Here is a 26004-nt window from a genome sequence, read left to right on the forward strand (position 1 = left end):
AGTATACCACATTGTTCCTATTCACTCTATTCCATGCACGCCTTTCACCCTCCTGCATGTTCAGGCCCCGATGACTCAAAATCTTTTTCACTCCATCTTTACACCTCCAATTTGGTCTCCCACTTCTCGTTCCCTCCACCCCTGACACATATATCCTCTTCGTCAATCTTTCCTCACTCATTCTCTCCCTGTGACCAAACTATTTCGAAACACCCTCTTCTGCTCTCTCAACCACACTCTTTTTTTATTTAAGTACATCTCTCTTACCCTTACTTTACTTACTCGATCAATTAACCTCACACCACATATTGTCCTCAAACAGCTCATTCCCAGCACATCCACCCTCCTGCGCACAACTCTATCCATAGCCCACGCCTCGCAACCATATAACATTGTTGGAACCACTATTCCTTCAAACATAACTATTTTTGCTTTCGGAGATAATGTTCTCGACTTCCACTCATTCTTCAAGACTCACAGAATTTTCGTCCCCTCCTCCACCCTATAATTCACTTCCGGTTCTATCCGCTGCCAGATCCACTCCCAGATATCTAAAACACTTTACTTCCTACAGTTTTTCTCCAAACTTACCACCCAATTAACTTGACCCTGAACACTACTGTACCTAATAACCTTGCTCTTATTCACGTTTACTCTTAACTGTCTTCATTCACACACTTTACCAAACTCAGTCACCAGCTTCTGCAGTTTCTCACATGAATCAGCCACGCTCTCTCATCCACAATAGACTGCACACTTGCCCCTCTTTCCAAAACTCTTGCATTCACCTCCCTAACAACCCCATCCATAAACGAATTAAACAACCATGGAGACATCACACACCCCTGCCACAAACCTACATTCACTGAGAACCAATCACTTTCCTCTCTTCCTACACGTACATATACCTAACATCATCGATAAAAAGTTTTCACCTCTTCTAACAACTTGCCTCCCATACCATATATTCTTAATACCTTCCACAGAGCATCTCTATCAAATCTATCATTTGACTTCTCCAGATCCATAAATGCTATATACAAATCCATTACCTTTTCTAAGTATTTCTCACATACATTCTTCAAAGCAAACCCCTGATCCTACATCCTCTACCACTTCTGAAACCACACTGCTCTTCCCCAATATGATGCTCTGTACATTCCTTCACCCTCTCAGTCAATACCCTCCCATATAATTTCCCTGGAATACTCAAAAAACTTATACCTCTGTAAATTGAGCACTCACTCTTATCCCCTTTGCCTTTGTACAATGGCACTATGCAAGCATGCCGCCAATCCTCAGGCACCTCACCATGAATCATACATACATTAAATAACCTTACCAACCAATCAACAATACTGTTACCCCCTCTTTTAATAAATTCTCCTGCAATACCATCCAAACCACCTGCCTTGCCAGCTTTCATCTTCAGGAAAGCTTTTACTACCTCTTCTCTGTTTACAAAATCATTTTCCCTAACCCTTTCACTTTGCACAACAACTCGAACAAAACACCCTATATCTGCCACTCTATCATCAAACACATTCAACAAACCTTCAAATTACTCACTCCATCTCCTTCTCACATCACCACTACTTCTTATCACATCCCCATTAGCCCCCTTCACTGAAGTTCCCATTTGCTCCCTTGTCTTGCGCACTTTATTTACCTCCTTCCAAAACATCTTATTCCCCCTAAAATTTAATGACACTCTCTCACACCAATTATCATATGCCCTCTTTTCACTTCTTGCACCTTCCTCATGACCTCTTGCCTCTTTCTTTTATACATTTCCCACTCATTTGCATTTTTTCCCTGCAAAAATCATCCAAATGCCACTCTCTTCTCTTTCACTAATAATCTTACTTCTTCATCCCAACACTCGCTACCATTTCTAATCAACCCACCTCCCAAGCTTCTCATGCCACAAGCATCTTTTGCGCAAGCCATCACTGATTCCCTAAATACATCCCATTTGTTCCTCACTCCCCTTACCTCCTTTGTTCTCACCTTTTTCCATTCTGTACTCAGTCTCGCCTGTTACTTCCTCATGCAAGTCTCTTTCCCAAGCTCATTTACTCTCACCATCTCTTCACCCCAACATTCTCTCTTCTATTCTAAAAATCCCTATAAATCTTCACTTTCGCCTCCACAAGATAATGATCAGACATCCCTCCAGCTGCAGTTTCAGCACAATAACATCCAAAAGTCTTTCTTTCGCGCGCCTATCAGTTAACACGTAATCCAATAACGCTCTCTGGCCATCTCTCCTACTTACATACGTATACTTATGTATATCTCGCTTATTAAACCAGGTATTCCCAATCACCATTCCTTTCTCAGAACAGAAATCCACAAGCTCTTCACCATTTCCATTTACAACACTGAACACCCCATGTATACCAATTATTCCCTCAACTGCCACATTACTCACCTTTGCATTCAAATCACCCATCACTATAACCAGGTCTTGTGCATCAAAACCACTAACATACTCATTCAGCTGCTCCCAAAACACTTGCCTCTCATGATCTTTCTTTTCGTGCCCAGGTGCATATGCACCAATAATCACCCATCTCTCTCCATCCTCTTTCAGTTTTACCCATATCAATCTAGAATTCACTTTCTTACACTCCATCACATACTCCCACCACTCCTGTTTCAGGAGTAATGCTACTCCTTCCCTTGCTCTTCTCCTCTCACTAACCCCAGTCTTTACTCCCAAGACATTGCCAAACCACTCTTCCCCTTTACCCTTAAGCTTCGCTTCACTCAGAGCCAAAACATCCAGTTTCCTTTCCTCAAACATTCTACCTATCTCTTCTTTTTTCTCATCTTGGTTACATCCACACACATTTAGACACTCCAATCTGAGCCCTCGAGGAGGATGAGCACTCCCCGCGTGACTCCTTCTATTTCCCCTTTTAGAAAGCCAAAATGCAAGGAGGGTAGGGTTTCTGGCTCCCCGCTCCCGTCCCCTTTAGTTGCCTTCTCCGATACGTGAGGAATGCGAGGAAAGTATTCTTTCTCCCCTATCCTAAGGGATAGAATATATATATATATATATATATATATATATATATATATATATATATATATATATATATATATATATATATATTATTTATTTTTTTTTTATTATACTTTGTCGCTGTCTCCCGCGTTTGCGAGGTAGCGCAAGGAAACAGACGAAAGAAATGGCCCAACCCCCCCCCATACACATGTATATACATCATCCACACACGCAAATATACATACCTACACAGCTTTCCATGGTTTACCCCAGACGATTCACATGCCTTGATTCAATCCACTGACAGCACGTCAACCCCGGTATACCACATCGCTCCAATTCACTCTATTCCTTGCCCTACTTTCACCATCCTGCATATTCAGGCCCCGATCACACAAAATCTTTTTCACTCCATCTTTCCACCTCCAATATATCCTCTTGGTCAATCTTTCCTCACTCATTCTCTCCATGTGCCCAAACCACTTCAAAACACCCTCTTCTGCTCTCTCAACCACGCTCTTTTTATTTCCACACATCTCTCTCACCCTTACGTTACTCACTCGATCAAACCACCTCACACCACACATTGTCCTCAAACATGTATTTTCCAGCACATCCTTCATCCTGCGCAAAACTCTAACCATAGCCCACGCCTCGCAACCATACAACATTGTTGGAACCACTATTCCTTCAAACATACCCATTTTTGCTTTCCGAGATAATGTTCTCGACTTCCACACATTCTTCAAGGCCCCCAGAATTTTCGCCCCCTCCCCCACCCTATGATCCACTTCCGCTTCCATGGTTCCATCCGCTGCCAGATCCACTCCCAGATATCTAAGATATATATATATATATATATATATATATATATATATATATATATATATATATATATATATATATATATATATATATATATATATATATATATATATATATAAATATATATATATATATATATATATATATATATATATATATATATATATATATATATATATATATATATATATATATATATATATATGTATACATATATATATATATATATATATATATATATATATATATATATATATATATATATATATATATATATATATATATATATATATATATATATATATATATATATATACATAAAAGCGAGATATACATAAGTATACGTATGTAAGTAGGAGACATGGCCAGAGAGCGTTATTGGATTACGTGTTAATTGATAGACGCACGAAAGAGAGAATTTTGGATGTTAATGTGCTGAGAGGTGCAACTGGAGGGATGTCTGATCATTATCTTGTGGAGGCGAAGTGAAGATTTGTGGGGTTTTTCAGAAAAGAAGAGAGAATGTTGGGGTGAAGAGAGTGGTGAGAGTGAGAGAGCTTGGGAAGGAGACTTGTGTGAGGAAGTACCAGGAGAGACTGAGCAAGGAATGGATAAAGGTGAGAGCAAGGGAGGTAAGTGGAGTGGGTGAGGAATGGGATGTATTTAGGGAAGCAGTGATGGCTTGCGTAAGGGATGTTTGTGGCATGAGAAGAGTGGGAGGTGGGTTGATTAGAAAAGGTAGTGAGTGGTGGGATGAAGAAGTAAGATTGTTAGTGAGAGAGAAGAGAGAGGCATTTGAGCGATTTTTCGCAGGGAAAAGGCGCAAATGAGTGGGAGAGGTATAAAAGGAAGAGGCAGGAGGTCAAGAGAAAGGTGCAAGAGGTGAAAAAGAGGACAAATGAGAGTTGGAGAGAGAGAGTATCATTAAATTTCAGGGAGAATAAAAAGATGTTTTGGAAGGAGGTGAATAAAGTGCGTAAGACAAGGGAGCAAATGGGAACTTCAGTGAAGGGGCTAATGGAGAGGTGATAACAAGTAGTGGTGATGTGAGAAAGAGATGGAGTGAGTATCTTGAGGGTTTGTTGAATGTGTTTGATGATAGAGTGGCAGATATAGGGTGTTTTGGTCGAGGTGGTGTGCAAAGTGAGAGGGTTAGGGAACATGATTTGGTAAATAGGGACGAGGTAGTAAAAGCTTTACGGAAGATGAAAGCCGGCAAAGCAGCAGGTTTGGATGGTATTGCAGGGGAATATACTAAATAAGGGGGTGACTGTATTGTTGACTGGTTGGTAAGGTTATTGAATGTATGTATGATTCATGGTGAGGTGCCTGAGGATTGGCGGAATGCTTGCATAGTGCCATTGTACAAAGGCACTCAAATTACAGAGGTATAAGTTTGTTGAGTATTCCTGGTAAATTATATGGGAGGGTATTGACTGAGAGGGTGAAGGCGTGTACAGAGCATCAGATTGGGGAAGAGCAGTGTGGTTTCAGAAGTGGTAGAGGATGTGTGGATCAAGTGTTTGCTTTGAAGAATGTATGTGAGAAATACTTAGAAAAACAAATGGATTTGTATGTAGCATTTATGGATCTGGAGAAGGCATATGATAGAGTTGATAGAGATGCTCTGTGGAAGGTTTTAAGAATATATTGTGTGGGAGGCAGGTTGTTAGAAGCAGTGAAAAGTTTTTATCGAGGATATAAGGTATGTGTACGTGTAGGAAGAGAGGAAAGTGATTGGTTCTCGGTGAATGTAGGTTTGCGGCAGGGGTGTATGATGTCTCCATGGTTGTTTAATTTGTTTATGGATGGGGTTGTTAGGGAGGTGAATGCAAGAGTTTTGGAAAGAGGGGCAAGTATGCAGTCTGTTGTGGATGAGAGAGCTTGGGAAGTGAGTCAGTTGTTGTTCGCTGATGATACAGCGCTGGTGGCTGATTCATGTGAGAAACTGCAGAAGCTGGTGACTGAGTTTGGTAAAGTGTGTGAAAGAAGAAAGTTAAGAGTAAATGTGAATAAGAGCAAGGTTATTAGGTACAGTAGGGTTGAGGGTCAAGTCAATTGGGAGGTGAGTTTGAATGGAGAAAAACTGGAGGAAGTAAAGTGTTTTAGATATCTGGGAGTGGATCTGGCAGCGGATGGAACCATGGAAGTGGAAGTGGATCATAGGATGGGGGAGGGGGCGAAAATTCTGGGAGCCTTGAAGAATGTGTGGAAGTCGAGAACATTATCTCGGAAAGCAAAAATGGGTATGTTTGAAGGAATAGTGGTTCCAACAATGTTGTATGGTTGCAAGGCGTGGGCTATGGATAGAGTTGTGCGCAGGAGGATGGATGTGCTGGAAATGAGATGTTTGAGGACAATGTGTGGTGTGAGGTGGTTTGATCGAGTAAGTAACGTAAGGGTAAGAGAGATGTGTGGAAATAAAAAGAGCGTGGTTGAGAGAGCAGAAGAGGGTGTTTTGAAATGGTTTGGGCACATGGAGAGAATGAGTGAGGAAAGATTGACCAAGAGGATATATGTGTCGGAGGTGGAGGGAACGAGGAGAAGAGGGAGACCAAATTGGAGGTGGAAAGATGGAGTGAAAAAGATTTTGTGTGATCGGGGCCTGAATATGCAGGAGGGTGAAAGGAGGGCAAGGAATAGAGTGAATTGGATCGATGTGGTATACCGGGGTTGACGTGCTGTCAGTGGATTGAATCAGGGCATGTGAAGCGTCTGGGGTAAACCATGGAAAGCTGTGTAGGTATGTATATTTGCGTGTGTGGACGTATGTATATACATGTGTATGGGGGTGGGCTGGGCCATTTCTTTCGTCTCTTTCCTTGCGCTACTTCGGAAACGCGGGAGACAGCGACAAAGAAAAAAAAAAAAAAAAAAAATATATATATATATATATATATATATATATATATATATATATATATATATATATATATATATATATATATATATATATATATCAGATGAGTTTTCAAATCCCCCCCAAAATTACCATGGATAATATGCTTTATTCGGCCGCTTTCACCGTGTTGAAGGGCATTATAAAACAGATACCACTGAACTATGGACAGCAGTACGTGTGGCTGAGAGGATTTACGGATTTTACCCGTTGCTGCTGCTGCACTCTCAGTTACAGTGGCACCGTGTTTATATTTTCTAGTATGCGTGTGAGTCCGTAATCTAATGAAGGCGATATTATATGAAGTACCAACGCCTGAAGTGCATAGATATTGAGCTCTGTGCGTTCTTTATCCCGATAATTGTGTAGCAATGCAGAAAAAGATAAATCTAAATCAGTTGGATATAATCAGATTGTTACTCAAATGTAGTGTGACCACTGATTATCTATACCTTACATAAGAAAAAAGATAAAGTGTTTAGCGGCATTAAATAACCACATCGTTAATCCTAAATAAGCCTGTCACAAAGGAAGTAATAAATCAGACACTTTCGGAACACAGGATTTTACAGATATCACACAACAAATTCTAATCACCTAATCAGTGCAAACTTATGAATATTTTCCTTATCTTTTGTATCTTTGTAACTCTAGTATACCTAATCGCGGCTCCTCCTCACAAGAATTTATGTTGTAATGCTATATCTTGATAACGCATGTAAACATAATCAGCTGAAATCCATTCTCTTTAATCTTTCATTGCTAACTTGCTTGAACATCCGTTGGTGAAGGACATAGATGCTGGCGACCCATAAAGAATGAATTCATATTACCAGCCACAGAAAGAAAATGAACCCACACAGGTAACGCTTATCTGTGTCTGCATGAATCCCGTCTGCACGCACCAAATAAATTCTTAAGAGAACAAATACGGATCATTCATATACTGTAATGGATACAGAATCCTCTATAATTACAGATAGATTTATGGACATATCTTATGCACGTTCAAGAAAGAGAACATATATATTGTTCTTGGTCATTGGAATCATCTGAGCTGATGTTTATGTGTGGCAAGAAGGTACAGAAGGTACAGTTCTTGCATATTGCTCCATCGTCTCTTATGATATTTATCTTATTGTTATGTAAGGTTGGTGTTATACCCGGGTGGTTTTCTAAGGAGGTTACGGGATATTGCTGTGTATTTCTAAAATGTGATAAAAGACATCAAATTGTGGTATTCACCTAACAATATATTGATTTATATTCAATGAACTGTCATTATTTATTCATTTACACACCACACACACACACACACACACACACACACACACACACACACACACACACACACACACACACACACAAACACACACACAAACACACACGCATACACACACCTTAGTTGTGTAGCGGTTAACGTTACTGACACTCATTCATGCACCGTCCGCATGGGATGGAATCCTGGTCGCGACAGCCGTTCCACAGTCCATCTAGCTGTTCATCCTCCCGTAGGGATTGGTAAATAAAATGGTTACGTGGCATAGGCTAGTGTGCGTGTACATGTGTGTGTGTGTGTGTGTGTGTGTGTGTGTGTGTGTGTGTGTGTGTGTGTGTGTGTGTGTGTGTATGTGTGTGTGTCGTGTGTGTGTGTAAACATTAGTACATATAAACACCACGAGTGTTAAGCTCTCCCAGTAACACACATATAATAATAGCACACACACATACACACACACACACACACACACACACACACACACACACACACACACACACTCACACATCTTAGACTGATGAGTGTGTGCGTGTCTGTGTGCGTCTGTGTGTGCAGTCCTACATATGACTAGACATAGTACATAGTATATATATATATATATATATATATATATATATATATATATATATATATATATATATATATATATATATATATATATATATATATATATATATATATATATATATATATATATATATATATATATATATATATATATATATATATATATATATATATATGTATATATCTATATATATATATATATATATATATATATATATATATATATATATATATATATATATATATATATATATATATATATATATGTATATATCTATATATATATATATATATATATATATATATATATATATATATATATATATATATATATATATATATATATATATATATATATATATATATATATATATATATATATATATATATATATATATATATATACATATATATATATATATATATATATATATATATATATATATATATATATATATATATATATATATATATATATTATATATATATATTTTTTTTTTTTTTTTTTTTTTTTTTTTTTTTTTTTTTTTTATACTTTGTCGCTGTCTCCCGCGTTTGCGAGGCAGCGCAAGGAAACAGACGAAAGAAATGGCCCAACCCCCCCCCCCATACACATGTACATATACACGTCCACACACGCAAATATACATACCTACACAGCTTTCCATGGTTTACCCCAGACGCTTCACATGCCTTGCTTCAATCCACTGACAGCACGTCAACCCCTGTATACCACATGACTCCAATTCACTCTATTTCTTGCCCTCCTTTCACCCTCCTGCATGTTCAGGCCCCGATCACACAAAATCTTTTTCACTCCATCTTTCCACCTCCAATTTGGTCTCCCTCTTCTCCTCGTTCCCTCCACCTCCGACACATATATCCTCTTGGTCAATCTCTCCTCACTCATTCTCTCCATGTGCCCAAACCATTTCAAAACACCCTCTTCTGCTCTCTCAACCACGCTCTTTTTATTTCCACACATCTCTCTTACCCTTACGTTACTTACTCGATCAAACCACCTCACACCACACATTGTCCTCAAACATCTCATTTCCAGCACATCCATCCTCCTGCGCACATCTCTATCCATAGCCCACGCCTCGCAACCATACAACATTGTTGGAACCACTATTCCCTCAAACATACCCATTTTTGCTTTCCGAGATAATGTTCTCGACTTCCACACATTTTTCAAGGCTCCCAAAATTTTCGCCCCCTCCCCCACCCTATGATCCACTTCCGCTTCCATGGTTCCATCCGCTGACAGATCCACTCCCAGATATCTAAAACACTTCACTTCCTCCAGTTTTTCTCCATTCAAACTCACCTCCCAATTGACTTGACCCTCACCCCTACTGTACCTAATAACCTTGCTCTTATTCACATTTACTCTCAACTTTCTTCTTCCACACACTTTACCAAACTCAGTCACCAGCTTCTGCAGTTTCTCACATGAATCAGCCACCAGCGCTGTATCATCAGCGAACAACAACTGACTCACTTCCCAAGCTCTCTCATCCCCAACAGACTTCATACTTGCCCCTCTTTCCAGGACTCTTGCATTTACCTCCCTTACAACCCCATCCATAAATAAATTAAACAACCATGGAGACATCACACACCCCTGCCGCAAACCTACATTCACTGAGAACCAATCACTTTCCTCTCTTCCTACACGTACACATGCCTTACATCCTCGATAAAAACTTTTCACTGCTTCTAACAACTTGCCTCCCACACCATATATTCTTAATACCTTCCACAGAGCATCTCTATCAACTCTATCATATGCCTTCTCCAGATCCATAAATGCTACATACAAATCCATTTGCTTTTCTAAGTATTTCTCACATACATTCTTCTTCAAAGCAAACACCTGATCCACACATCCTCTACCACTTCTGAAACCGCACTGTTCTTCCCCAATCTGATGCTCTGTACATGCCTTCACCCTCTCAATCAATACCCTCCCATATAATTTACCAGGAATACTCAACAAACTTATACCTCTGTAATTTGAGCACTCACTCTTATCCCCTTTGCCTTTGTACAATGGCACTATGCACGCATTCCGCCAATCCTCAGGCACCTCACCATGAGTCATACATACATTAAATAACCTTACCAACCAGTCAACAATACAGTCACCCCCTTTTTTAATAAATTCCACTGCAATACCATCCAAACCTGCTGCCTTGCCGGCTTTCATCTTCCGCAAAGCTTTTACTACCTCTTCTCTGTTTACCAAATCATTTTCCCTAACCCTCTCACTTTGCACACCACCTCGACCAAAACACCCTATATCTGCCACTCTGTCATCAGACACATTCAACAAACCTTCAAAATACTCATTCCATCTCCTTCTCACATCACCGCTACTTGTTATCACCTCCCCATTTACGCCCTTCACTGAAGTTCCCATTTGCTCCCTTGTCTTACGCACCCTATTTACCTCCTTCCAGAACATCTTTTTATTCTCCCTAAAATTTACTGATAGTCTCTCACCCCAACTCTCATATATATATATATATATATATATATATATATATATATATATATATATTTTTTCCTTTGTTGCTGTCTCCCGCGTTTGCGAGGTAGCGCAAGGAAACAGACGAAAGAAATGGCCCAACCCACCCCCATACACATGTATATACATACGTCCACACACGCAGCTTTCCATGGTTTACCCCAGACGCTTCATATGCCCTGATTCAATCCACTGACAGCACGTCAACCCAGGTATACCACATCGATCCAATTCACTCTATTCCTTGCCCTCCTTTCACCTTCCTGCATGTTCAGGCTCCGATCACAAAAAATCTTTTTCACTCCATCTTTCCAACTCCAATTTGGTCTCCCACTTCTCGTTCCCTCCACCTCCGACACATATATCCTCTTGGTCAATCTTTCCTCACTCATTCTCTCCATGTGCCCAAACCATTTCAAAACACCCTCTTCTGATCTCTCAACACGCTCTTTTTATTTCCACACATCTCTCTTACCCTTACGTTACTTACTCGATCAAACCACCTCACGCCACACATTGTCCTCAAACATCTCATTTCCAGCACATCCACCCTCCTGCGCACAACTCTATCCATAGCCCACGCCTCGCAACCATACAACATTGTTGGAACAACTATTCCTTCAAATATACCCATTTTTGCTTTCCGAGATAATTTTCTCGACTTCCACACATTCTTCAAGGCTCGCAGGATTCTCGCCCTCTCCCCCACCCTATGATCCACTTCCGCTTCCATGGTTCCATCCGCTGCTAGATCCACTTCCAGATATCTAAAACACTTTACTTCCTCCAGTTTTTCTCCATTCAAACTTACCTCCCAATTGACTTGACCCTCAACCCTACTGTACCTAATAACCTTGCTCTTATTCACATTTACTCTTAAGTTTCTTCTTTCACACACTTTACCAAACTTAGTCACCAGCTTCTTCAGTTTCTCACATGAATCAGCCACCAGCGCTGTATCATCAGCGAACAACAACTGACTCACTTCCCAAGCTCGCTCATCAGACTTCATACTTGCCACTCTTTCCAAAACTCTTGCATTCGCCTCCCTAACAACCCCATCCATAAACAAATTAAACAACCATGGAGACATCACACACCCATGCCGCAAACCTACATTCACTTTCCTCTCTTCCTACACGTACATATGCCTTACATTCTCGATAAAAACTTTTCACTGCTTCTAACAACTTGCCTCCCACAGCATATATTCTTAATACCTTCCACAGAGAATCTTTATCAACTCTATCATATGCCTTCTCCAGATCCATAAATGCTACATACATATCCATTTGCTTTTCTAGGTATTTCTCACATACATTCTTCAAAGCAAACACCTGATCCACACATCCTCTACCACTTCTGAAACCACACTGCTCTTCCCCAATCTGATGCTCTGTACATGCCTTCAACCTCTCAATCAATACCCTCCCATATGATTTCCCTGGAATACTCAACAAACTTATACCTCTGTAATTTGAGCACTCACTCTTATCCCCTTTGCCTTTTTACTATGGCACTATGCACGCATTCCGCCAATCCTCGGGCACCTCACCAGGAGTCATACATACATTAAATAACCTTACCAACCAGTCAACAATAAAGTCACCCACTTTTTTAATAAATTCCACTGCAATACCATCCAAACCTGCTGTCTTGCTGGCTTTCATCTTCCGCAAAGCTTTTACTACCTCTTCTCTGTTTACTAAATCATTTTCCCTAACCCTCTCACTTTGCACACCACCTCGACCAAAACACCCTATATCTGCCACTCTATCATCAAACACATTCAACAAACCTTCAAAATACTCTCTCCATCTCTTTCTCACATCACCACTACTTGTTATCACCTCCCCATTTGCGCCCTTCACTGAAGTTCTCATTTGCTCACTTGTCTTACGCACTTTATTTACCTCCTTCCAGAACATCTTTTTATTCTCCCTAAAATTTAATGATACTCTCTCACCCCAACTCTCATTTGCTCTCTTTTTCACCTCTTGCACCTTTCTCTTGACCTCCTGTCTCTTTCTTTTATACATCTTCCACTCAATTGCATTTTTTCCCTGCAAAAATCGTCCAAATGCCTCTCTCTTCTCTTTCACTAATACTCTTACTTCTTCATCCCACCACTCACTACCCTTTCTAATCAACCCACCTTCCACTCTTCTCATGCCACAAGCATCTTTTGCGCAATCCATCACTGATTCCCTAAATACATCCCATTCCTCCCCCACTCCCCTTACTTCCATGGTTCTCACCTTTTTCCATTCTCTACTCAATCTCTCCTGGTACTTCCTCACACAGGTCTCCTTCCCAAGCTCACTTACTCTCACCACCCTCTTCACCCCAACATATACTCTTCTTTTCTGAAAACCCATACAAATTTTCAACTTAGCCTCCACAAGATAATGATCAGACATCCCTCCAGATGCAACTCTCAGCATATTAACATCCAAAAGTCTCTCTTTCGCGCGCCTGTCAATTAACACGTAATCCAATAACGCTCTCTGGCCATCTCTCCTACTTACATACGTAGACTTATATATATCTCGCTTTTTAAACCAGGTATTCCCAATCACCAGTCCTTTTTCAGCACATAAATCTACAAGCTCTTCACCATTTCCAATTACAACACTGAACACCCCATGTATACCAATTATTCCCTCAACTGCCACATTACTCACCTTTGCATTCAAATTACCCATCACTATAACCCGGTCTCGTGCATCAAAACCACTAACACACTCAATCAGCTGCTCCCAAAACACTTGCCTCTCATGATCTTTCTTCTCACGCCCTGGTGCATATGCACCAATAATCACCTATCTCTCTCCATCAACTTTCAGTTTTACCCATATTGATCGAGAATTTACATTCTTACATTCTACCACATACTCCCACAACTCCTGTTTCAGGAGTACTGCTACTCCTTCCCTTGCTCTTGTCCTCTCACCATGGAAACATGGAAGCGGAAGTGGATCATAGGGTGGGGGAGGGGCGAAAATCCTGCGAGCCTTGAAGAATGTGTGGAAGTCGAGAACATTATCTCGGAAAGCAAAAATGGGTATGTTTGAAAGAATAGTGGTTCCAACAATGTTGTATCGTTGCGAGGCGTGGGCTATGGATAGAGTTGTACGCAGGAGGATGGATGTGCTGGAAATGAGATGTTTGAGGACAATATGTTGTGTGAGGTGGTTTGATCGAGTAAGTAACGTAAGGGTAAGAGAGATGTGTGGAAATAAAAAGAGCGTGGTTGAGAGAGCAGAAGAGGGTGTTTTTAAATGGTTTGGGCACATGGAGAGAATGAGTGAGGAAAGATTGACCAAGAGGATATATGTGTCGGAGGTGTAGGGAACGAGGAGAAGTGGGAGACCAAATTGGAGGAGGAAGGATGGAGTGAAAAAGATTTTGTGTGATCTGGGCCTGAACATGCAGGAGGGTGAAAGGAGGGCAAGGAATAGAGTGAATTGGATCGATGTGGTATACCGGGGTTGACGTGCTGTCAGTGGATTGAATCAGGGCATGTGAAGCGTCTGGGGTAAACCATGGAAAGCTGTGTAGGTATGTATATTTGCGTGTGTGGACGTATGTATATACTTGTGTATGGGGTGGGTTGGGCCATTTCTTTCGTCTGTTTCCTTGCGCTACCTTGCAAACGCGGGAGACAGCGACAAAGGAAAAAAAAAAAATATATATATATAAATATATATATATGTATATATATATATATATATATATATATATATATATATATATATATATATATATATATATATATATATATATATATATATATATATATATATACACCGGGATACTAAGTGACACGTACATCGTCTACAGTGGCACGTTCATCCTCTACAGTGGCACGTGCATCCTCTACAGTGACACGTGCATTCTCTACAGCTGCATCTACATTCCTACCAAGACATACACATCATCTACAGAAAGTGAACTACGCGGGAAACGGCGATCAAATTTAAAGAGGGAAGTCAGCACCACAAGTAAAGCATCCTCCTCGAAGGCTCAGAGTGGGGTGCCTAAATGTGTGTGGATGTAACCAAGATGTGAAGACCCTTACTGGAAAAACAATCACTCTTGAAGTAGAACCTTCAGACACAATTGAAAATGTGAAGGAAAATAGTGAAATTGGAGAAAAATAAAAATGTAGCTTAGACATTGAAGCTTATTGATACAGTGGTTAAATTGATGAGAACTGCTATTGACGTTTGTGTAAATAAATTATACATTTCCTTTTTTCCATAGCCAGAGGTTGAACCATTATGTGCCATTCTTTTTTTCATTCATTTCAAGCTAGAGGTTTCAGTTTTCTAAATTGTTTCTTACATTTCTCATATGTATATATATGTATGTGTGTGTGTGTGTATATGTGCGTGTGTGTGTGTATGTGTGTGTGTGTGTATATGTATATATATATGTACATTATCCTGGGGATAGGGGTGAGAGGGTGCTTCCCGCGTGTTCCTCGCGTGTCGTGGAAGGCGACTGGAGGGGACGGGAGCGGGGGGCCAGAAATCCTCCCCTCCTTGTATTAATTTTCTAAAATGGGAAACAGAAGAAGGAGTTACGCGGGGAGTGCTCATCCTCCTCGAAGGCTCAGAGTGGGGTGCCTAAATGTGTGTGGATGTAACCAAGATGTGAAAAAAGGAGAGATAGGTAGTATGTTTGAGGAAAGGAACCTGGATGTTTTGGCTCTGAGTGAAACGAAGATCAAGGGTAAAGGGGAAGAGTGGTTTGGGAATGTCTGGGGAGTAAAGTCAGGGGTTAGTGAGAGGACAAGAGCAAGGGAAGGAGTAGCAATACTCCTGAAACAGGAGTTGTGGGAGTATGTGATAGAGTGTAAGAAAGTAAATTCTCGATTAATATGGGTAAAACTGAAAGTTGATGGAGAGAGGTGGGTGATTATTGGTGCATATGCACCTGGGCATGAGAAGAAAGATCAAGAGAGGGAAGTGTTTTGGGAGCAGCTGAATGAGTGTGTAAGTGGTTTTGATGCACGAGACCGGGTCATAGTGATGGGTGATTTGAATGCAAAGGTGAGTAATGTGGCAGTTGAGGGAATAATTGGTATACATGGGGTGTTCAGTGTTGTAAATGGAAATGGTGAAGAGCTTGTAGATTTATGTGCTGAAAAAGGACTGATGATTGGGAATACCTGGTTTAAAAAGCGAGATATACATAAGTATACTTATGTAAGTAGGAGAGATGGCCAGAGAGCGTTATTGGATTACGTGTTAATTAACAGGCGTGCGAAAGAGAGACTTTTGGATGTTAATGTGCTGAGAGGTGCAACTGGAGGGATGTCTGATCATTATCTTGTGAGGGCTAAGGTGAAGATTTGTATGGGTTTTCAGAAAAGAAGAGTGAATGTTGGGGTGAAGAGGGTGGTGAGAGTAAGTGAGCTTGAGAAGGAGACCTGTGTGAGGAAGTACCAGGAGAGAATGAGTACAGAATGGAAAAAGGTGAGAACAATAGAAGTAAGGGGAGTGGGGGAGGAATGGGATGTATTTAGGGAATCAGTGATGGATTGCGCAAAAGATGCTTGTGGCATAAGAAGAGTGGGAGGTGGGTTGATTAGAAAGGGTAGTGAGTTGTGGGATGAAGAAGTAAGAGTATTAGTGAAAGAGAAGAGAGAGGCATAAAGTGCGTAAGACAAGGGAGCAAATGGGAACTTCAGTGAAGGGCGCAAATGGGGAGGTGATAACAAGTAGTGGTGATGTGAGAAAGAGATGGAGTGAGTATTTTGAAGGTTTGTTGAATGTGTTTGATGATAGAGTGGCAGATATAGGGTGTTTTGGTCGAGGTGGTGTGCAAAGTGAAAGGGGTAGGGGAAATGATTTGGTAAACAGAGAAGAGGTAGTGAAAGCTTTCCGGAAGATGAAAGCCGGCAAGGCAGCAGGTTTGGATGGTATTGCAGTGGAATTTATTACAAAAGGGGGTGACTGTATTGTTGACTGGTTGGTAAGGTTATTTAATGTATGTATGATTCATGGTGAGGTGCCTGAGGATTGGCGGAATGCGTGCATAGTGCCATTGTACAAAGGCAAAGGGGATAAGAGTGAGTGCTCAAATTACAGAGGTATAAGTTTGTTGAGTATTCCTGGTAAATTATATGGAAGGGTATTGATTGAGAGGGTGAAGGCATGTACAGAGCATCAGATTGGGGAAGAGCAGTGTGGTTTCAGAAGTGGTAGAGGATGTGTGGATCAGGTGTTTGCTTTGAAGAATGTATGTGAGAAATACTTAGAAAAGCAAATGGATTTGTATGTAGCATTTATGGATCTGGAGAAGGCATATGATAGAGTTGATAGAGATGCTCTGTGGAAGGTATTAAGAATATATGGTGTGGGAGGAAAGTTGTTAGAAGCAGTGAAAAGTTTTTATCGAGGATGTAAGGCATGTGTACGTGTAGGAAGAGAGGAAAGTGATTGGTTCTCAGTGAATGTAGGTTTGCGGCAGGGGTGTGTGATGTCTCCATGGTTGTTTAATTTGTTTATGGATGGGGTTGTTAGAGAGGTAAATGCAAGAGTTTTGGAAAGAGGGGCAAGTATGAAGTCTGTTGGGGATGAGAGAGCTTGGGAAGTGAGTCAGTTGTTGTTCGCTGATGATACAGCGCTGGTGGCTGATTCATGTGAGAAACTGCAGAAGCTGGTGACTGAGTTTGGAAAAGTGTGTGGAAGAAGAAAGTTAAGAGTAAATGTGAATAAGAGCAAGGTTATTAGGTACAGTAGGGTTGAGGGTCAGGTCAATTGGGAGGTGAGTTTGAATGGAGAAAAACTGGAGGAAGTGAAGTGTTTTAGATATCTGGGAGTGGATCTGGCAGCGGATGGAACCATGGAAGTGGAAGTGGATCATAGGGTGGGGGAGGGGGCGAAAATCCTGGGGGCCTTGAAGAATGTGTGGAAGTCGAGAACATTATCTCGGAAAGCAAAAATGGGTATGTTTGAAGGAATAGTGGTTCCAACAATGTTGTATGGTTGCGAGGCGTGGGCTATGGATAGAGTTGTGCGCAGGAGGATGGATGTGCTGGAAATGAGATGTTTGAGGACAATGTGTGGTGTGAGGTGGTTTGATCGAGTGAGTAACGTAAGGGTAAGAGAGATGTGTGGAAATAAAAAGAGCGTGTTTGAGAGAGCAGAAGAGGGTGTTTTGAAGTGGTTTGGGCACATGGAGAGGATGAGTGAGGAAAGATTGACCAAGAGGATATATGTGTCGGAGGTGGAGGGAACGAGGAGAAGAGGGAGACCAAATTGGAGGTGGAAAGATGGAGTGAAAAAGATTTTGTGTGATCGTGGCCTGAACATGCAGGAGGGTGAAAGGAGGGCAAGGAATAGAGTAAATTGGAGCGATATGGTATACCGGGGTTGACGTGCTGTCAATGGATTGAAGCAAGGCATGTGAAGCGTCTGGGGTAAACCATGGAAAGCTGTGTAGGTATGTATATTTGCGTGTGTGGACGTATGTATATACATGTGTATGGGGGGGGGGGGGTTGGGCCATTTCTTTCGTCTGTTTCCTTACGCTACCTCGCAAACGCGGGAGACAGCGACAAAATATAATTAATATAAATATAAATATATATATATATATATGTATGTATATATATATATATGTATATATACATACATTTATAAGTTCTGCCACTATATGTAGAGTATGCAGGATTGGCATCACTTTTATATCTCTGTCTGTGGACACATTTTTGTTCACATGATAACTCAAGATAAAAATCTCATACACCATAGCTAGCCCTTATGAAGATGAACGGATAAGATTTGGGAGGCACAACTTTGCACAGTAATCAGGAAAATTAATTTTTTTTGTAAGTGCTTTAATTTAGGATTAATGAATGATTGGAAGTTCAAATATCAAACATACAAGTATTTAGCAAAGGCAGATATTAAGGAATACAAAAGCCTCTTGTATGACATCTTTTATTGTTCGGTCTGTTTTTTAATGAGCTGGTGATAGGGGAGAAAGAATACTTCCCACGTATTCTTTGCGTGTCGTAGAAGGCGACTAAAAGTGGAATGAGCGGGTGGCTGGAAATCCTTCCCTCTTGGTTTTTTTTTTTCAATTTTCCAAAAGAGGGAACAGAGAAGGGGGCCAGGTGAGGATATTCCCTCAAAGGCCCAGTCCTCTGTTCTTAACGCTACTTCGCTATCGCGGGAAATGGCGAATAGTACGAAAGAAAGAAAGAATATATGTATATATAAATATATATATATATATATATATATATATATATATATATATATATATATATATATATATATATATATATATATATATATATTTTTTTTTTTTCTAATGGAAGGAACAGAGAAGGGGGCTGGATGAGGATGTTTCCTCAGAGGCCCAGTCCTCTGTTCTTAACGCTACCTCGCTGACGCGGGAAATGGCGAATAGTATGAAAGAAAGAAAAGAAATTTATATATATATATATATATATATATATATATATATATATATATATATATATATATTTTTTTTTTTTTTTTTTCATACTATTCGCCATTTCCCGCGATAGCGAGGTAGCGTTAAGAACAGAGGACTGGGCCTTTGAGGGAATATCTTCACCTGGCCCCCTTCTCTGTTCCTTCTTTTGGAAAATTAAAAAAAAAACGAGAGGGGAGGATTTCCAGCCCCCCGCTCCCTTCCCTTTTAGTCACCTTCTACGACACGCAGGGAATACGTGGGAAGTATTCTTTCTCCCCTATCCCCAGGGATAATATATATATATATATATATATATATATATATATATATATATATATATATATATATATATATATATATATATATGTATATGGAAAAAGTCAGCATGTATGAACATATATATGTGTGTCTGGGTTAGTTGAGCCATTCTTTAGTCTGTTTCCTTCGCTACATCGCAGTCATTAGGTTATGTCGCCATTGGTTAATGGACTTACCACCAGGGCACGGCTATTAGCAGGGTAAAGACGCCAAAATGGTTTACTCTGCATCTGAGATAATCATTAGTCCTGATTTCATACATTCAGTTTTTTGCTGAAAATGAAACTCGAAATAGTTTAAAGTTTCCGTAAATTTTGAAAGGTGTCAGTAAATTAGTAGAGTTCACTTGTAGAATTGTTTAAGCTTCCTAGTAATGAAGGTGGAAGCATTTTTGAGGATATACTTATCAAGCAGGCAAAGTTTTTCATATAGCTATATCATGACTGAACATTTGTAGGATGGCTACATAGGTTTATAGAATTTCATAGGCTTAGGATTTTTGTACATAGTGTGTGCAGTAAAAATCATAGTACTGACACGGAATTTTGTGGTGCAAGGTCGTATTAAAAGAAACGATAACAACTACAATTATCTATAATGAACATTCAACTACAATATGTACAGGGCGAGAGTGTAAGATCATGTTGCCTGGCTGGTACTGACGCAGCGTGGATTGGTTGCCTTGACGATGACAGTAAGACAGCAGTAGTAATAAGAGTCGACTAAAGCCACTTATGATCGTTCGTTACATCAACTACTCGTCACAAAGCTGCGATAAAGTCTATGGATGAATTTGCAGTTATTGGCAGCGTGAAACTTAGCCTTATAACAAGTGTATAATCCAGACGAATCTGTGCTGTACTGGCTGCGAATGCCACAGAAAACCTTGTCCAAGAAATTGAGGAGTCTTCATCTGGGGTTACATCTAATGTAATCTGATGTAACAATAAAAACCTTGCTTGGAAGCGATAATGATTGTATCATATCCCGTTTTAAGCTTTGTTTTACCTTTGATAACGCACCAATATGCATGTAGAATAATCTGGCAAGAGTAGGGGTTAGGCTTCTATTTAAATAGGGGTTCCCTTAGGAGTAAATTTCTGTTTTCCGATATTTCTGTGGTTCGGCAATGGCCAGATAGCGGGTTTGCTGGATTAGAGAGGTTCAACTTGTAATGAAGAAGTGATTGAGAGCTTACCCATGACTAGAGATATGCTTATCAAAGCTAAGAGAGAAAATGTAGACCTAGCTGCATATTTTGTCATTACTTTTGAAGGACTATTAGTTGATGGTGGTACAGGTTATCACTGTGATTCTAGTTTGGTGATGAGGAAGTACGGAGCTATTTAGGTACTGCTGATGATGAATGTTTAGTGGTGCATTACACAGTTGTTCCCACATCTTACAGTCATGTAGTGGTTAGGTTTTCTTATTCATTACGGGGTGGACATTTAAGTGTAAGCAAACCATACACGATATGAAGCATTTCCTTCAGCCTTAGATGAAGAAGCATGTCTCAAGTTACTGTCATATGTCACCGGTGTTAGCTAGTAGGAAAGCTTGACAGTGTAATTCTGCCTACTTCGCTAAAGCCTATTACTGTTTTGAAAGAATCTTCCAGTTACATCATTATAGATATTCCAAGTGATATAACAAAAGCATGTATTAACCATCATATGAGCCACTATCCGTTACTCAGAAGCTATTCTCTTAAAAAGCATTTTCGCTAAAGCCATTGTCAAAGATCTCACAAATATTTCACTCAGGTTGACATTCCCCGTAGAGCTCAGTCTAATCAGACTTTGAATTTCACATCTAATATGTTTCGGTAACGTTGTAAGAAGTTGTCAGTGAAACAATATTTAGCTATAGCATACTATCCTGAATCACAAAGAGCTTTGGAAACATTTCATCAGACAACACCGTCAAAACTGAAAAAAAAATTTAATGTAGATGTATAGGGATTGGGACGCAGGTGTTCCTATGTTGTTGTAAACAGGAGTCCTGAAGGTTTATCCATTTTCAACTTGTGTATGGTCAGGAAGTGAGGATACCACTTAACTGCTAAAGGAGAGTTGGGTATCAGATGAATTTATGCTTGTTTACCAGATGGCGTCCTAGCTACGTCTATTCGTTGTACATCAACAGACTGTAATAATTTTTCCTGTATCTCCCCTGATGATGTGATCATTACATGAGACTGCACATGGGATTTCCCATAGGTAAGGACGGAATATATATATGTAAGTACGAACAAAAATTTTGATCTAGTTTGAAACGTGTTCATGATGTTTGCTCAAGAGAATATGAAATTTGCTAAGGGTGTGATGAAAGAACAATTTGATAAGATGGCGGGAGAGTGGTTGTTTGGACCTGGATATTTGTTGTTTGTGTTGCTCCCTTTTACTAAGAATAGTTTATAGCCAAAATATTTTGGTCTATATAGAGTAAAGGAGAAGTTTACTGACAGAAACTGTTGTAGAAACATCAGATCGTATTAGAAAACACCTTGCTCTCATCAAATCGAAACATATGATATCAGAGAAGCAGAACCAGGAATTTTTCAAAGCAGTATCTCTGCTGATAACCCGAAAATGAGATGATTGAGGACAATATGTTGAGTGAAGTAGTTTAGTCGAGTAAGAAGTAAAAGGGTAAGAGTAATATATATATATAAATATATATATATATATATATATATATATATATATATATATATATATATATATATATATATATATATATATATATATATATATATATATATATATATATTTCCCTGGGGATAGGGGATTAAGAATACTTCCCACGTATTCCCTGCGTGTCGTAGAAGGCGACTAAAAGGGGAGGGAGCGGGGGGCTGGAAATCCTCCCCTCTCGTTTTTTTTTTTTTTAATTTTCCAAAAGAAGGAACAGAGGGGGCCAGGTGAGGATATTCCAAAAAAGGCCCAGTCCTCTGTCCCTAACACTACCTCGCTAACGCGGGAAATGGCGAATAGTTTGAAAGAAATATATATATATATATATATATATATATATATATATATATATATATATATATATATATATATATATATATATATATATATATATATATATATATATACATATATATACATATATATATATATATATATATATATATATATATATATATATATATATATATATATATATATATATATATATATATATATATATATATATATATATATATATATATATATATATATATATATATATATATATATATATATATATATATATATATATATATATATATATATATATATATATATATATATATATATATATATATATATATATATATATATATATATATATATATATATATATATATATATATATATATATATATACATATATATACATATATATATATATATATATATATATATATATATATATATATATATATATATATATATATATATATATATATATATATATATATATATATATATATATATATATATATATATATATATATATATATATACATATATATATATACATATATATATATATATATATATATATATATATATATATATATATATATATATATATATATATATATATATATATACATTTTTTTTTTTTTTTTTTTTTGCTTTGTCGCTGTCTCCCGCGTTTGCGAGGTAGCGCAAGGAAACAGACGAAAGAAATGGCCCAACCCACCCCCATACACATGTATATACATACGTCCACACACACAGATATACATACCTACACAGCTTTCCATGGTTTACCCCAGACGCTTCACATGCCTTGATTCAATCCACTGACAGCACGTCAACCCCGGTATACCACATCGATCTAATTCACTCTATTCCTTGCCCTCCTTTCACCCTCCTGCATGTTCAGGCCCCGATCACACAAAATCTTTTTCACTCCATCTTTCCACCTCCAATTTGGTCTCCCTCTTCTCCTCGTTCCCTCCACCTCCGACACATATATCCTCTTGGTCAATCTTTCCTCACTCATTCTCTCCATGTGACCAAACCATTTCAAAACACTCTCTTCTGCTCTCTCAACCACGCTCTTTTTATTTCCACACATCTCTCTTACCCTTACGTTACTTACTCGATCAAACCACCTCACACCACACATTGTCCTCAAACATCTCATTTCCATCACATCCATCCTCCTGCGCACAACTCTATCCATAGTCCACGCCTCGCAACCATACAACATTCTTGGAACCACTATTCCTTCAAACATACCCATTTTTGCTTTCCGAGATAATGTTCTCGACTTCCACACATTCTTCAAGGCTCACAGAATTTTCGCCCCCTCCCCCACCCTATGATTCACTTCCGCTTCCATGGTTCCATCCACTGCCAGATCCACTCCCCGATATCTAAAACACTTCACTTCCTCCAGTTTTTCTCCATTCAAACTCACCTCCCAATTGACTTGACCCTCAACCCTACTGTACCTAATAACCTTGCTCTTATTCACATTTACTCTTAACTTTCTTCTTTCACACACTTTACCAAACTCAGTTACCAGCTTCTGTAGTTTCTCACATGAATCAGCCACCAGCGCTGTATCATCAGCGAACAACAACTGACTCACTTCCCAAGCTCGCTCATCCCCAACAGACTTCATACTTGCCCCTCTTTCCAAAACTCTTGCATTCACCTACCTAACAACCCCATCCATAAACAAATTAAACAACCATGGAGACATCACACACCCCTGCCGGAAACCTACATTCAATGAGAACAAATCACTTTCCTCTCTTCCTACACGTACACATGCCTTACATCCTCGATAAAAACTTTTCACTGCTTCTAACAACTTGCCCCCCACACCATATATTCTTAATACCTTCCACAGAGCATCTCTATCAACTCTATCATATGCCTTCTCCAGATCCATAAATGCTACATACAAATCCATTTGCTTTTCTAAGTATTTCTCACATACATTCTTCAAAGCAAACACCTGATCAACACATCCTCTACCACTTCTGAAACCACACTGCTCTTCCCCAATCTGATGCTCTGTACATGCCTTCACCCTCTCAAACTATACCCTCCCATATAATTTGCCAGGAATACTCAACAAACTTATACCTCTGTAATTTGAGCACTCACTCATATCCCCTTTGCCTTTGTACAATGGCACTATGAACGCATTCCGCCAATCATCAGGCACCTCACCATGAGTCATACATACATTAAATAACCTTACCAACCAGTCAACAATACAGTCACACCCTTTTTTAATAAATTCCACTGCAATACCATCCAAACCTGCTGCTTTGCCGGCTTTCATCTTCCGCAAAGCTTTTACTACCTCTTCTCTGTTTACCAAATCATTTTCCCTAACCCTCGCACTTTGCACACCACCTCGACCAAAACACCCTATATCTGCCACTCTGTCATCAAACACATTCAACAAACGTTCAAAGTACTCACTCCATCTCCTTCTCACATCACCACTACTTGTTATCACCTCCCCATTTGCGCCCTTCACTGAAGTTCCCATTTGCTCCCTTGTCTTACGTACCTTATTTACCTCCTTCCAGAACATCTTTTTATTCTCCCTATAATTTAATGATACTCTCTCACCCCAACTCTCATTTGCCCTTTTTTTCACTTCTTGCACCTTTCTCTTGACCTCCTGTCTCTTTCTTTTATACGACTCCCACTCAATTGCATTTTTTCCCTGCAAAAATCGTCCAGATGCCTCTCTCTTCTCTTTCACTAATATATATATATATATATATATATATATATATATATATATATATATATATATATATATATATATATATATATATATATATATGAAACAGGAGTTGTGGGAGTATGTGATAGAATGTAAGAAAGTAAATTCTCGATTAATATGGGTAAAATTGAAAGTTGATGGAGAGAGGTGGGTGATTATTGGTGCATATGCACCTGGGCATGAGAAGAAAGATCAGGAGAGGCAAGTGTTTTGGGAGCAGCTAAATGAGTGTGTTAGCGGTTTTGATGCACGAGACCGGGTTATAGTGATGGGTGATTTGAATGCAAAGGTGAGTAATGTGGCAGTTGAGGGAATAATTGGTATGCATGGGGTGTTCAGTGTTGTAA

Source organism: Panulirus ornatus, chromosome 15 (genome assembly GCF_036320965.1).
Source record: "Panulirus ornatus isolate Po-2019 chromosome 15, ASM3632096v1, whole genome shotgun sequence".
Classification (NCBI taxonomy): domain Eukaryota; kingdom Metazoa; phylum Arthropoda; class Malacostraca; order Decapoda; family Palinuridae; genus Panulirus; species Panulirus ornatus.